Below are 16,643 nucleotides of genomic sequence, written 5' to 3'. Positions count from 1 at the left end.
CAGAGCTCAGGCAATGAATGGGTGAGGGGAATTGATGTCAGAGGCATGACAGGATTCAGTTTGGTATGCCTGCTGGAGTTAAATAGCTTCCGGGAGCCATGAGTGAAGGAGATCCATGATCATGGTCATTAAGTAGGCAATCATGTCTGATTTCTTCTCGTCCTCTGGTACTTCTGAAATTATCCCTTCTCCCCCTGTCCTTCAGCTCAGTCACTTTCCAGTGGAGAGCGTGAATGCTGCGACCAGTCTGGGAGACTCTTATACTGGGCTTCAACAGAATCCAGTCTGTCATCAATCCCATACAGGTGTTTACTGATCATCGACAAGCCTTGCCTGATAGATTTTACCCGGGGTCAGGCATTTTCCTATCTATGGGTGTGAAGGTGGCCCCAAGGACAAGATTTCTTTAAGGAGTGCCTTCATGTCTGAGCCTGTGGGCACAGGGGTTGCTGCAGGAGGCTGTTTCAGAAGTAGTAGGGAGTGTTGCACTGCTTCTAAAAAAGTAGTTGGCTGGCTGGTGGGCAAAGAGTCTACATGTAGGAAGGAAGAGGTGGAGACAGAACTTGTGAATTCATATATCCAGGAGTCTAAATTGGGGGACAGCGGTGTAGTCGACAGCCTGCAACAACTGCACTGCAGTCCAGATATTGGTCAATAGTCTCCACCTGGGGGACCTGGACTTGCTCATCTGCTCCCATTGCTAAGGCAGTAGGGGTTGACAAGATGAAGATGCACATTGTCAGAGGATTGTCAACTGATGAGGTGGCCAAATCATGGCAGGCTGACCCATGACCAATGTCTTAGGGTTCATAGGGGTGTCAGCATCACTCATCAAGGGGAGGGGTGAATGAGTGATCCCATGGCTGAGTGTAGTGTTCACCTGTGAGGTGCACACTAGTCATCCATAGGTGGAGCAGTTCACCAGTGGTCTGCACAGTATGCAGGGCACGTTTGGTGCTCTGCAGCAGAGAAGCCGGGATGCTGTGATGGTGCTACCTTCAACTGAGTTGGATGTTGGGACCTCTGGTGTGGCTTGCCCAGGATGAGCAGGGGCCCAGGAGTAGGTCACGCTTCCAGGAAGAGGGGTGAGCCAGATAAATGTGCAGGAAAGCCTGGTGCTGTGGCCTCGCCCCTTTTTGGCCAGTTTGCTGTAAGGCCAACAGGAACTACTGCAAATGTAGGTAGTTCAGGGCCTGAGAACTTTTACCCATTGATCAGAGAGGATCTAGGTGTGTCTTAGAGTGTCCACACTTTCAGGCTTCTGAACTCTACAAAGCTGGACCCTCACTCAGCCTTTCTCAGATTACATTCTGGACCTGTGGAGGATCAGAATAGGATCAGACCTGCTGTATGTGACCTGAGAGGAGCCATGAAGTAATGAACCCTGCACTCCAGTGGCCTAATGGCTGACCTCCTGGGTGGCTACAGGGCTACAAAAAACTCAAAGAGGCCTTTTTCCTGAAGTGCCAAGCTGTACCTGACCAGAACCCTGCTAGGGTCCTCTGTCAGAGTGAGACTTGACGCCCAAGAGCTGTTCCTAAAGTTATGGGACTCCTGTTATGTATCTCCCAACACTCCTGAAAACCTGGAACTTAATACACTTTTGGTATTCCAGTCTCTGGAGGACTGGGACAAATTACCCTAGCTTATCTGTAAAGAAATGACTCTTTTTGCATGATCACCTGAAATGTTTGGACTGATGTTGCTGATTTTCCACTCCAATCATCTGTTGTCCATCTGCACAGGAAGTGACATCACTAGATTTCCATTATTCATCTGCACGGGAAATAACTCTGCACAGGAAATGACATCACTGAGTTGCCCATCAACCATCTTCACAGAAAGTGACATCACTGGTTTACCGCAAAACTGTCTTTAAAAGAAGAACACAAGCAAGAGAACTAATTTCCATCATCCATCTGCACAGGATTTAGCATCACTGGATTTCCCATAATTCATCTGCACAGGAAGAGACATCACTTGGTTTCCCGTCAAAACATTTTTTAAAGCAAAAAGCCAAGTAGGAGGAGTCATTCCCAGCATTCATCTGCACAGGAAGTGACATCACTGGATATCCTGTCATTCATATGCACATGAAGTGACATCACAGGATTTCAGTTCATCCAATTCCACATGAAGTTGCATAACTCCTCTAGCCTGCAAGGACCTACTTAATGGCTGCCACAGCGTGGGCATGTAGCAGGTGTGTGCAGGGGCATGCCTGCCAAACTTGGAACATGCTCAGCATCAGGAACCCTGGTCCTCCCTCCCCACCGCTGCTACCATGCTCCGACCCTCCACAACTCCCACCCCAGCTGCTGCTACATCGCTGCATAACACAACACTGAGGGAGCATTCTCGTGTGCTTCCGCAAGTTTTCATGCACTTACCCAGCCAGCACTCACTTCACTGACAGCGCCCATCACCCCACTCTCTTGTACTCACACAGTCCTGCATCCACCCATGCCACCATCCACACTCACATGCTTGTTCCTCAATACCTGCTCACTTACCAAACAAGCCACAGAGACCTGGCAATTGCTCCACGACACTGCCCCTTCCTACTTTTTGTCACAGAAATCTTGCAGAACCCTGTATCAGCACCTATTGTCTCCACAGCCATCTCTCCTGGCTACAAGACTGCCATGCAAGACAGAATTCACAAGTCCAGAGGCAGAATCATCATCATACACAAGAACACCATAAGCTGCACCACATCTATGGCCATATCCAACATGGAACACCTGTTTATTCTAGGTCCACATCACAGTCAACTTCACCCTAAGTGACATTCTCTTCTACAGACCATGCACCAACTTCAAATACATCATCATAGACTTCCTTGTATTATTTGGCTTTGATGTTAGCAATTGCATCCTACTTGGAGACCTAAACTTCCACCTGGAATAACACAATGATTCCAGCTCAAGAACACTCATTGTGACTTTGTTAGCCTAGGTCTCATCCGACTATTACCGGACCTACCCATGTAGCTGGACACCTCTGGACTCTATTTTCACCAAATTTGGCAACATCCAAGTTGCCCACACCATTTTCTTGGTGAGATCACTCCCTTGTCAAGTTTAGCATCCCTGTCCTGGTCCAATGCACATGCACCACCACCAGACTAGCCCATCAAAACAGGAGCAGCATCACTGCCAAGGACTGAAAAACCAATTTCAACATCGACTGACCCAAACACAGCCTCCCCAAAGGCATCACAAATTTCAGCAATTGGATCACCTACTTTCCCCCTCAAACATAACAATACAACAAGATCCAGATCCCAGGCCAGGTGGTACATGGATGAACTCAGGCTGATGAAATGCCATTGCAAACAACTGGAGTGAAACTGAAGAATGAGACAGGACAATGCAGACAGGAGACCCTATCACCAAATGAAATGTGTCGCTTTGGTTGACCTCATTTATGCCAGCACGAACAAAAGCAAATAAATCTTTGCCATTGTGAAAGATTTCACATCTCATCTGCTGCCTCCCACTCGATCACTCCTTTGCAGGACATCTGCATTAATCTCTCTCAGCAATAAAATCACCACCTTTTACAGCAACTTCAGACAACAACCGGGCCCAACGGACCTCGCATTATATGTCCTCTGATCTTATCTAAAAAAAATAATGTGAACCTCATGGTTTCTCATCACCACGGAGAAACAGTTCATCCACTCAGTGACCACATTGGACCCCCACCACACCTACTCCAGAGGACTGCAACCAATCAGCTCACACTCATTCTCCATGCCTCCACCTCTTCTCACATGGAAAGGGCTGCTCTTTTCTCTTTTGTTTTAGCACACAGGCTGGCATCTCGGGCAGAGAGGGAAAAGCCATTGTCAAATCATGTAGCCCCCTAGTAGCCACACCTCTGGATTGGGCTAGGGAGCTCCACACACCGGGAGAAGGGCTCTGCCATTTTGGCAGTGGGCTGAATAGTGCATTCTGGGACTGCTATATGATTACAGGAAGTAGCCATCAGGCAGGAGTGGACCTGGTAGCCCATTGGCTAATTAGTCACCATATCCCTCTAGGCATGTAGTAGGCCGAAAAATAGCACACCTGGCACCCAGACCTAAGACCACATCTGTACTGGAGGGAGGACTGAAGAAGGACCACCCTGCTTTTTCCTGGTTCCAGCAAAAAGACTGCACCAAAGACTGGACTACACCTCCTGCAGTGTGGGCTAGTAAAAAACAGACTGTCTGTTGTGTCCCACTCAAAGAAAAGTCTTCAGCATCCTGTATCTCTTGCATCAGGACCACTCCATTGACTTTCATGTCAGTTCACCTATAGGACCCAGAACTGGACTCTCTGAGGTAATTGTTCAAATTTACCTGACTGGTCCCTGTGACTGGCTTCTCAGAGACGCTGGCCATCAGAAGAGTGCCTTTATAGTTTTTCCCAAGTTACTTGCAGTGGCTAACCCAAAAGAGCGAGTCACTGTAAATTACAAAAATGTTCTCGAATTCCTTAAAAGCAGTGTTATTGTTTCCTTGAAAATTCAAATTTCCAGAAACCTCCAGTGAATTTTAGTCATTGAGGTGTCTATTTGAAGATAAACATACAATCATTTTTTTATAAATTGGTGTCACATTTTTATTTTGTTTTTTCCTATTCATCTAGTTTGGAACTTCTTAATGGTTTACACTTGTTCAATTGATAGAGCCTGACTACTCTGAGCCTGACAGATACCCAGGGCTTTACAAACAAATCTGTCTCCACCAGATATGGAATTGTGCCTTTAATAAATGATGATGTTACACAACAACACCTTATAATAAACTACATTCCACACAAACTTTCTAAAACTTTGCACAACCTTACTGGACTTAAAAAAAACGGACGTCTCTAGCTTGGAGCTTCTTCACAGCAGCAAATCGGATTCAGCGGACCATCGGAGAGAAGGTATCTGGCCTCATGGAACACTATGACAAATATAGCTTTAGCTTTGCCCTGCTGAAAGAATCTGAGCACCAAAAACAGAGCAAGTCTGAAGACAAAAATGTTGACCGGGTGAGCGGGGAAAAACTATCTAACTTGTAAGAGGATTTCCCTAGTTTTGAAATTTGATTTTTTCTCCCACTTAGAGATTTTCCTGTGAAAACCAACTGCTTTGTCAGGATCTTGTCTAATGCCTATCTGACTTTGTGACTAATTAGTCTGTTAGAACTCTGTTCAGAGGACCACGGGACAAGCAGGAATTACTATGCACCAGCCATGGTTGTTGAACCCTTTAATCCTGATATCCCTTGGCCCAGCCTACTATGGGTTCTGAACAACTTGGCCACGTAACCCTTCAGCACTTGACTCTCTGTGGTAACACATGTTGAACAGTCCAAGGATTCTCAGGGAGGAGATAGGTGTAAGGTGAGAACAGACTCACAACTCAAAATACATAGGGTTACCCAATAACGTCCAGTCAAATGCTTGCTTTTATGAAAAAAGGAGTGTTTATCTACTAACACAAAGTACAGTACAACGCACTACAAACAATATCTGCTGCTTTCTTGTCCCACTTTCCTGTTTGTGGCTGATGGGTATTCCCCATTCAAGTGTAGCAACATCCAAGGTAAGCCCTACTAATGTGTTCAAGTTCTGTGGGGGCTCTTTGACAAGGTCCCTGAGTCACAGGGACATGTCAATTCAGAGCACATTTCCCCAGGGCCTGACACCTCTCGGCCACCTTGTGGTGTCCGGCAGGCGGCACGCTGCGATTTCAGCACCTGCTGTCCTTGGTGCTCCTCTGATATGGTAAGTCTTTCCTAGGGTGTGGCGGTAGGTCTTCAATGTTCCTGGACAGGGGAGTTGAAATCATTGCTCTTACTTTCCACAGCTCACACCTTTTCCACTGCATGTGGGGCCAGGTTGACAGCCTGGATACTCCTTCACAGCCCCTTCCTCCTGAAATGCAGGTAGGGCCACTGTAGCACATACAGGGTGACAGCTATTTCTCTTCACTGTGCCCCCTGCCTTGGATATTAGGGTCATCATTGGCATGAACATGGTGACAACCCTATTTGGGTCACTGTACTGTATCTCACAGAGCACCACCAAGGGTGGTAACCCTTATTCTTCACCACTGCCCCCACCTGACAATGGAGTTGCAGACTTTGCCACACAGGGCCAGCAGCCTGATGAGTGCAGCGGTCTCAAAGGTCCAGAATATCACACTCTTTTGCTGGGATTGATAAAACAGGATCCCCACTGGAGCTCAGTCTCAACTGTGGGAAGTGGGTTCTCAATGCCCTCTCCACTGGCTAACATACCTGTTTCCTTGGTACCAGGAAAAAGCACCTTAGACATAAGGTACTTCCTCTAAACCAGTATTCCTCAGAGGAAGCACCTTCTTCCCTTGATACACAAAGCCCATCAGGTTGGAATGAATGTGCCTCAGCCCATCTGGGTCCCTCTTAATAACCTCTACATTGAGCATACCCAGTCCCTCCCAGGTCTCCTCACCCACATAAAACATACTTGCAATCATGGCTGAAACTGGTACAGTCTATTTTAAAATGTCCGACCTGGTGGGACTTGTAGCAAGTCATCACCGTGGACTTGGAAGGACTTGCCTGTCCTCCCTCCTCATGATGCTCCTTAATGAGCACACCATTACCATTGCTATTCTCATTTTTCTTCTGCCCTACTGAGGTCCCGTGCAAATTACTGTAGCCCTCACACTTGGGCATCAGTCTGGGGAGATCTCTTCTCCCCTTTTGGCTTCAAACTGTGTAGTTCCAGCCCCTTGCTCCCCTTGTTCCAGCCCCTTGTTCACCCTGTTAGCTAACCACTTGTTAGCCAACACTGCTTGCTTCCCTGGATCTTTCTCTGTTCAGACAGTTACTGCTCGAGTAGGGTAGAGCACTCCTCCTTGAATTGCTTTGTCACCATCAATTGGCTAAGGGACTGGAAATCATTGGGCTCCAAAAGACACACTTACTCATTCAAATCATGCAATATGAAGCAATGTTTTACATGGAACATTATCCATTCTCTTGCAATCTTTGAACCTTTAAAGATACTGAGCTGGCTTCAGCCAAACCTCCTAATCAGAGCTTTCATCGTCTGCTCATAGTCAATCTGGTCTGCCAGAGATATCTTTCCAATGACTGTTGTCTCTTCCAATGGCAATAACCCCAATAAATCTGGTTCCATAGCCACCTGATTCATGTCCTGAACCTTATAAGCTACCTCAAAATACATTACACGTAAACACACACAAGATCTCTTGAAACCTTGGCCACAAATTGACCTGATCGGGTGATAGAGTCACTCATCCCAGATAGAGTTGTCATGGCTGCCATCTTCAGCTCCTCTTACTCAGGGGCTATCTCTTTCCTCTCCATCTCTCTTTCCTTTTCCTTCTGTTTTTCATCCTTTTCCCTTTGCTTCTCTTCTCTCTCCTGCAACTTCTGTTCCCAGACACATTCCTACTATTTATACTGCCTCGTCTCCTCTTGTTCCTGGTAAGCTAGTCTGAGCACTCCCTCTCAAACTCAAACGTCCTGGTCTTCTCCTCTTGTTCAGCTTTAGCATTCTGGAGAGCCAACTGAAAGCTCAAGGTCTCTGCTAGACTCAACCTACCCAAGGGATGTATTCCTGGTATTGGTGACAGTGGTGTCCTAGAAATATGGTATAGTGTATACACCTCAGACATTCTAGAAACTAAAAGAGGTAAGTATATTGGGGAAACTCTGGAAAGTACATTTGGGTACATACTGTGTGTGTGTCTTGGATAGATCTGTTCTCAAGAGGCATGAAATCCTAACTCCACAGCACTTCCCTCATGAGTTCCCTCCAATGAGTCGGCCAGAGCCTCTTCCCATTCACCCAAATCAAATTGGTCCTTAATCAAACCAGCAAGGACCTCTCTGTCTCTGCTCCTGGGAACCCTCCATCCTCTGTTCCTACATAGACACTTCATCTGATTGGCAGATATGGTACTGAGGTCTATTCCCAACCCTCTGTTTTCCATTATTCCAGTTTGCAGATTTTGTGCATAAAACTGGACTTGTGTTACTGGCATAAATTGGAAATGGCCAATGCCACACCAACACCCTTGACTCCTAATCGTTAAGCATTCAACTTCTTGCCACCAATTGTTACAACCTTATTCAGAGAGCCATGGGACAAGCAGGAATTGCTGGATGCCAATCTTTATGGTCGCATCCTTTTACTCCTGATGTCCCTGGCTTGGCCTATTATGGTTCTGAGTTGCTGAGCCAAGTACCCCTTCAGCACTTGGCTGTCAGTGGTAGTGTAGGTGAAGCAGTCTAAGGCTCCTTAGGTAGGAGTTGGGTGTAAGGTGAGCGCAGGCACATAACTCAAAACACATCGTGCAACCCCAATAAACGATTGTCTAGTCAAATACTGGCTTTTATGTAAAAAGTGGTGTTTATCTACTAACACAAAGTATAATACAACACACTGCGAACAATGTACTTTGGCACACAGGCTGGCAGCCCAATTGGTGCAGCAGTTCTGAAGGATCAAAATCTCCCAGTTCGGTCCCGGGATCCATCAACTGGATCCAGACTAGACATCACGGCCTTAAAGCGATCTCATTCATCACATAGGGCCCACTGGTCATGGCTTATGCAGAAGCTGATGCTACGGGCTCTAGGTGAATGTTCTTAATCCTCCCAGGTGAATTCCCCTCACCCAAAACTGTTAGGCCACTACAACCTGGTCACAACAGGCAGCATTTGTGCTGAGCTTCTCCATGCTAATCTACTCTACAGCTTCAGCTTGACAATTTAGGAGTGTCAGGCAACCCTTTTCATAATCCATTTCTAGACATACGTTTGAATTAGTGTCTTTGTATGTGAAGTTTGTATTCTGGGGATTGCTGACTTTGAAGTCCCCGCTTCTCTTCCACCAGAGAGCAATATATCACAGCAGGACAGTCTCCAATCTTGATAGCCCTGAACAAAGGCCAAGGGAGTGATCAGAGGTTCATAACTGGATGTCAACCCCACTGAAATGTGCTTCAAAAGGATACCAAAGGGCCTCAGCTATACACTTTATGAATCTCTTATCAGTCCTATCACCCTCCTCAGATGTTACTAAGCCCCTTTGACTAGTGATGTCCTTCTGGAATCAAAGAGCTGCTATTGAAGTGCACTGAAGAGCCTGTCTCTTCGTTCCTATAGTGTGTGTCCCACCCAGCTTTCAGAAAAGCAGCAATCCACAAATCTGTCTGGAGGAAACCTTCACCTTTCCATGGACCTCCTGCTTCAGGCCTGGTTCTTCCAAAATGGAGCCCAATGTCTTCTGTGTATTGTGTCCTTCACAAGTGCCCACATATACCTGCACACACACACACACACACACTCACACATAGACACACTCCCTGGGACATGCACATTTAGATCACTTATTCAACAAAACAAACTTGCTCCCATGGCAGGGTCATCATCAATTCACCCCCCCCCATCCCCACTTTAGCAACTACAGCAGGGTTGGGGTTTTTGATGGGCCTCTTCTGTCTGCAACCCGGCAGACAAAGGCTCATAATTAATTGAAAAGGGTGGGAATGTGAGTGGATGGGTGGGCTGATTGATGGATGTGTGATCGATGGGGTAGGTGGATATCTGCATGGCTGTATGAATGAAAGTCTGGATGTAATGATGGATGAGTGAAAGGGAGGAAGAATGCATGACTGGATGGACAGATGTGTGAAAGGGTGGATGGATGGATGATTGGAGAAAGGATGGATGGATGAGTGAGTGAAAGGATAGATGATGAATGAAGGGGTAAATGGATGGTGGATGGATGGATGGAGTGAAAGGCTAGATGGATGGGTTGAAAGGGTGAATGGGTGGATGACTGAAAGGATGGATGGATGGATGAGTGAGTGAAAAGAAGGATATAAGGACGGATGAGTGAACAAATTGATAAATGAGTGAAAGGGAGGATGGCTGGATGAAAGGGTGGATTAATGGATGAATGAAAGGGTGGATGGATGAGTGAGTGAAAGGATGGATGAATGAAAGGTTAAATGGATGGATGAATGTGTGAGTGAAATGGTGGATGTATGCATGAGTGAAAAGGTGGATCAATGAGTGAAAGGGTAAATGGATCGATCAATGAGTGGATGGATGTACTGAGTGGATGGTGAATGGATGATGGATGAATGCATGGATGGATGGATGAATGGATGAGTGAAAGGATGGATGTAATAATGGATGTAGGTATGGCTAAGTGAAAGAATGGGTTAATGAGTTAAAGGAAGGGTAGATGGATGGCTATATGAAAGGTTGTACGGATGGATGCATGAAAGGGTGAATTCATGGGCGAATGAGTGAAAGGGTAGATTGATGAGTGAGTGAAAGGTTAAATGGGTAGATGAATGGCTAGATGGATGTGTCAAAGGGAGGACAGATAAGTGAAAGGATGCATGGCTGAGTGAAATGGTGGATGGATGAAAGCATGAAAGGGAGGATGGATGAATGACTGTATGGAGTATAAGGATGGATGGATGAGTAAAAATGTTGATGGGTGACCAAAAGGATGGGTGGATGGATGACAAAGGATGGGTGGATGAATGTTTAAAAGCGGGATGACTAGATGAAAGGATGGATGACTGAGTGAAAGGATGGATGTGTTTGAAGATAGATGGATAGATTTGGATAGGGATGGGAGAACGAACGGACGGAATGATGACAGACTGAATGGATGAAGAATGTAAAGGTGAAATAGTGGATGGAAAGATGAAAAGATGAATGGATAGATGCTTGGATGCAAGAGACTCTGGGGAGGGTCGCATTGACTTGCTTCACTTCACTTGCTTGGTACCTGTGACCGGGTGTTCCTGTTCACTCCGGCACAGAGTGCTATGGGTGACGTATCGGAACCCTCCGATACGTCACTTCCGCGTTTCCCCGTTGTCGGGGAAACGTGACCAGAGCGAGGCTGGCGAGATGCCGTTGCCGGAGAAACCTATGAGGTTTTCCGGTACGGCAAAGTGAAGAGGAGAGGCGCGCCGCAACAGGGGGAGAAGCCGGTGGAGAGAGGAGAGACCAGGAGCGTGGAGACAAGAGAGGAAACACCCAAGGAGGAGACAAACTACAGAGAAGGTCCGACGAGAACGGAAGGCCGAGGAGATCCTGTGCGCAACGAGGGACCGGAACCCGATAACCCTGCAGGGAGAGATCGACAGGAGGACCGCCATAACGCCAGCCACGACCCTGGAGGGTCGTGGCTAAACAAGGTACGGTCCTTTTGGACTCAGAGAGGGGGCACAAATCTAAAGGGGCCTGGGGAGGGGATATAGAGGAAAGGAGGGGTGGCGTGGGAGGAATTTAAAAGGGGCACAGCGACAACCACGTGTGAGACACTTTATTTTCCCACAACCCTAGATTAGGGTCAGGTCATTCCCCAACTCCTCACTGGCACAAACCCCATCCTTTTCTTACCTTTTCCCCAGTCGGTGATAGCAGAGAGAGAGAAAGACGTCATAGACCACCATACTTACTGTAGCGTTTTCTGTCCTTCTGTTTCCGGTATCACCCCTGGAACCATCCGAGAGAACAGCCGAGCAACCACCTGAAAGAGAAAACAAGAGAAACAGAGGAAACCACCAGTCAGGGAAGAAGACGAACAAGACCATAATTTCGGGAAACCTACCCTACCTAAACTATAAACATTTTTTCCATTTAATTTGAATAAACCACTTACCTGAGCAACACTAACGCCTCTCCGTTGCCTTTATACTGTTCGATCTGTCACAGTGGTGGCAGAAGTGGGATTTCTGTGGGACTCCTCCCAGACAAGCGAACAGTATAAATAATGAGTGATAACCCCTCGTTGGAAGACATGATAAAACAACTGGCAGAAGGCCAGCGACATCTGCAGTTGGTGTGGGAGGCACATCAACGAGAAGCAAAAGAGGACAGGGAAGCCTTACAGTCGGCTTTAAAAAGCCAGGCGACAATCCTCGCAAACAATCAACTGGTCCACGAGACGGCCATGAAGAAATTAACCGAGACCATTGCCGTCAGTAAGGTCCACCCCAATGTCCCAAGTTCCGTGTTGCAGAAATATCAAGAAGGCGAAGACCCAGAATCTTTTTTCACTAACTTTGAGAGAGTGGCTTCGTCAGCCCAATGGCCTGAGGACAGATGGGGTCAGTATGTTGCACCCTTACTTACGGGGGTATTACAAGCAGCCTATCAAGCAGCCAACCCGGGGGGAACCCCCCCATACCAAGAGATAAAGACTAGTATCTTAGAACGGGTGGGACATGACACCGAATACTATAGGGTCAAATTCCGGAAAATCAAATGGGGACCGCAGGAGGACCCCCGAACCTTTTATTATCGTGTAAAGGATTTGGCTTTGAAATGGTTGGGCCCTTCCGGGAATAGCCGAGAGGAAGTGATACAAACGATCGTCCTCGAACAATACTTAGATGCTTTACCTACTGCTACCAAAAACTGGATCCGCCAACATCCAAAAGTGAATACCGACATGGCGATTGATTTAGCATGTGCCTATCATCGCTCGGTGGATGTAAGGAGTGTACCACCCCGACCTAGCATAAAACCGGGTGTATCCAACCCCAAAATCGCTCCCAGAGTCCTTCCCGACGAGCCAGTTCCTCGTAGACTAACCGACAGTCCACCGGTACCAGGACCCCAATGTTATAACTGTGGAGAATGGGGACACATAGCCCGCATGTGTCCGAGGAAACATGATAGCAGTGAGCCGATGGAGATCGGAGTAACTTGGCGAAGGGTTCTGTGTACAGGAAGAGGTAACATGAAGTTCAAACAGACCTTGAGCATCAATGGACGGGCGGTATGGGCTCTCATTGATTCAGGTTGCAGCCAGTCCGTAGTTAGGAAAGACATAGTAAACCTAGCAGACAAGGAAGTAGAGCAGTGGGTGAATATTTGCTGTATTCACGGAGACAAAGAACAATACCCTTTGCAGAGACTAACAGTAGAGTGGGGAAATTACCGGGATGTCCTGCCTATGGGGATAATGACAGAACTGATTGAAGAATGTATCATCGGGACAGATTATGAACATTTTCAAGAGATCCTGGATCATGTTAGAAACCCCAAGCTGACACAGGAATGGTGGAGGGAAGCCCCCGTTTCTGACAGTGCTATTGAATGCCCTATAACCCGTAGGAAATTATCACGTCGAGAAAAACGGGCAGGAAAAGAGTATTATCAGGAGCAAGAGGCGCCAGGACAAGGCCAAGGTCTTATAGCAGAAACCCATGAGGCACCAGTCAGTTTTCCTCAACAACAGAGAGAAGATCCTTCTCTCGCACAAGCTTGGAAGTCCGCAAAATCAGAAGAAACCGAGGAGGTGGGTCCTTACTTCCTAATTAAGAAAAACCTTTTATACAGGATAACCACTACTCGTACGGGGGAACATAAACAACAATTATTGGTACCAGAGCATTATAGAGATCACGTCCTAACTCTGGCTCATAATCAACCAGGTGGGGGTCATTATGGAAGGGAAAAAACCGAAGAGTACCTCCTCAGGCGGTTTCATTGGCCAGGTGTTTTCGCCCACATACGAAAATATTGTTCTCAATGTCCCAGGTGCCAGCTTACGGAACCGGGTAGACCTAAGAAAGCCCCTCTAATGCCCCTACCCATCATAGACATCCCTTTAATAGTAGGATGGGGATGGATCTGATTGGACCTGTAGTACCCTCAACGAAAGGTCACACATATATCCTAGTTATGGTTGATTATGCCACCCGATATCCCGAGGCTATTCCTCTGAAAAGTATGACTACCAAAACAGTTGCCCAAGCAATGATAAACGTTTTCTCTCTAGTTGGGTTTACTCATGAAATACTCACTGACCAGGGGACCCCCTTTATGTCTACTCTCATGAAACAGGTGTGTAAGACATTAGGTATTTCCCAAATCAGAACTTCGGTGTACCATCCACAGACGGATGGATTGGTGGAACGGTACAACCGAACAATAAAAACCCTATTGAGAAAAGTAGTGCAGGACTCAGGGAGAGACTGGGATCAGAAATTACCACTAGTATTATACGCTATTCGAACCCATGAACAGGCCTCAACCGGCCATAGCCCCTTTGAGTTGGTGTTCGGCAGACAGCCCCGTTCCCTTTTAGACATGGCCATTGAAACATGGGAAGAGGAGGTGGAAGAAGGAGGAAGACCATTATTAGAATATGCCCACAACTTACGGTCTCAACTACAAAGTTTATGGGAAACGGTTAGAGTAAATATGGAACAAGCCCAAAAAACCCAAAAACAGTATTATGACAGAGGGAGTAAGTTAAGGGTGTTACTACCAGGAGACCAGGTACTAATAATGCGTCCCACGTCCGAGCAAAAACTGATTGCAAGATGGCAGGGTCCATAGAGGGTACTGCGAGCCGTTTCTCCTATCACCTATCTGATTGAAATCTCGGTCAATCCTAAGAAAACTCAGATTTATCATATAAATCTCTTAAAAAAATGGGAAGAACCAGACAACTCCGACGCTTCCGGAGAAATGGGTCGATTCCTATGTCCTAGTAAAAACTTGCAGATTGAGTTTTGTCCCACCGAACACAACGATGGGGAAGGGCTACCCGCAGTCAATGAAGCCTTAACGACACTAGAAAAGGGGCAGGTATATAGCTTACTAGAGCACTTCCGAAATTTCTTTTCAGTAGTGCCGGGTAAAACCACTTTGATATACCATAAAATAAGGACTACACCAGGTAAAATTGTTAGATTACGTCCGTATTGTATCCCCGAGGCAAGGAAACAGATTATGGAGGACGAAATACAGAAAATGCTAGAACTAGGGGTGGTGGAACCTTCGAATAGTCCCTGGTGCTCCCCGGTAGTCCTGGTGCCAAAACCTGACGGTACTATTAGATTCTGTATTGACTTCCGGAAGCTTAACGAAAGTTCAATGTTTGACACGTATCCAATCCCTAGAGTAGATGACGTCCTAGAAAAACTTGGAAAGGCAAAATATATGTCCACATTAGACTTGACTAAAGGGTATTGGCAGATTCCATTAGCCCCGGAGGACAAAGAAAAAACGGCTTTTGCCACTCAGTCAGGACTTTATCATTTCACCGTGCTACCATTTGGACTTCATGGAGCACCAGCTACGTTCCAACGGTTAATGGATAGGCTTTTAAAACCATTTCAAACTTTTGCAGCAGCCTACTTAGACGACGTAGTTATCTTTAGCGAAACCTGGGATGATCATCTAATCCATTTACAACAGATATTCCGCACTCTTGCAAAAGCGGGTTTAACTGCCAACCCCAAAAAGTGCGTTATAGGAAAACCCGACATATCATACCTAGGATACAAAATTGGTCAAGGGACTCTACAACCACAAACTAAGAAAGTAGAAGCCATTCGAAACGCACCTCACCCTAAAACAAAAAAAGATTTACGCTCGTTCCTGGGATTAATAGGCTACTATCGAAGGTTCATACCTGAATATTCCACCCTTGCCGCACTCCTCACGGATCTCTTGTCTAAATCTCACCCTAACCGATTAGCACCTTTTTCGGATCACCAGAAGGCTAGCTTTGAGCAACTGAAATCCTATCTGACCAAAGAACCCATACTACAGTGCCCGGATTTCTCGAAACCCTTCCATCTATATACAGATGCCTCCGACGTAGGATTGGGGGGGGTTCTGGCCCAACCCGACGGGGAAGGTAGGGATCACCCGGTAGTATATGTCAGTAGGAAACTGTTTCCCCAGGAACGTCACTATCCCACCATCGAAAGGGAATGTTTGGCCATAAAATGGGCCGTGGACACTTTACAGTATTACCTTTTAGGTCGACCTTTTATTCTTTTTACGGATCATGCTCCCCTCACTTGGTTGTCCGCTCATAAAGATACAAATTCCCAGATTCTGAGATGGTTCCTTGAACTGCAACCATTTTCCTTTCAGGTCCGCCACATTCCCGGACCCCAGCAGGCCCCGCCTGATTATTTGTCCCGGTCCCCGGACTCTACCACGGTCCTCGAACAGGACCGTTCATGGGGAGAGGTGTGTGACCGGGTGTTCCCGTTCACTCCGGCACAGAGTGCTACGGGTGACGTATCGGAACCCTCCGATACGTCACTTCCGCGTTTCCCCGTTGTCGGGGAAACGCGACCAGAGCGAGGCTGGCGAGATGCCGTTGCCGGGGAAACCTATGAGGTTTTCCGGTACGGCAAAGTGAAGAGGAGAGGCGCGCCGCAACAGGGGGAGAAGCCGGTGGAGAGAGGAGAGACCAGGAGCGCGGAGACAAGAGAGGAAACACCCAAGGAGGAGACAAACTACAGAGAAGGTCCGACGAGAACGGAAGGCCGAGGAGATCCTGGGCGCAACGAGGGACCGGAACCCGATAACCCTGCAGGGAGAGATCGACAGGAGGACGACCATAACGCCAGCCACGACCCTGGAGGGTCGTGGCTAATCTAGGTACGGTCCTTTTGGACTCAGAGAGGGGGCACGAATCTAAAGGGGACTGGGGAGGGGATATAGAGGAAAGGAGGGGTGGCGTGGGAGGAATTTAAAAGGGGCACAGCGACAACCACGTGTGAGACACTTTATTTTCCCACAACCCTAGATTAGGGTCAGGTCATTCCCCAACTCCTCACTGGCACAAACCCCA

Source organism: Pleurodeles waltl, chromosome 4_2, assembly GCF_031143425.1.
Source record: "Pleurodeles waltl isolate 20211129_DDA chromosome 4_2, aPleWal1.hap1.20221129, whole genome shotgun sequence".
Classification (NCBI taxonomy): domain Eukaryota; kingdom Metazoa; phylum Chordata; class Amphibia; order Caudata; family Salamandridae; genus Pleurodeles; species Pleurodeles waltl.
This window is presented reverse-complemented; position numbering follows the sequence as displayed.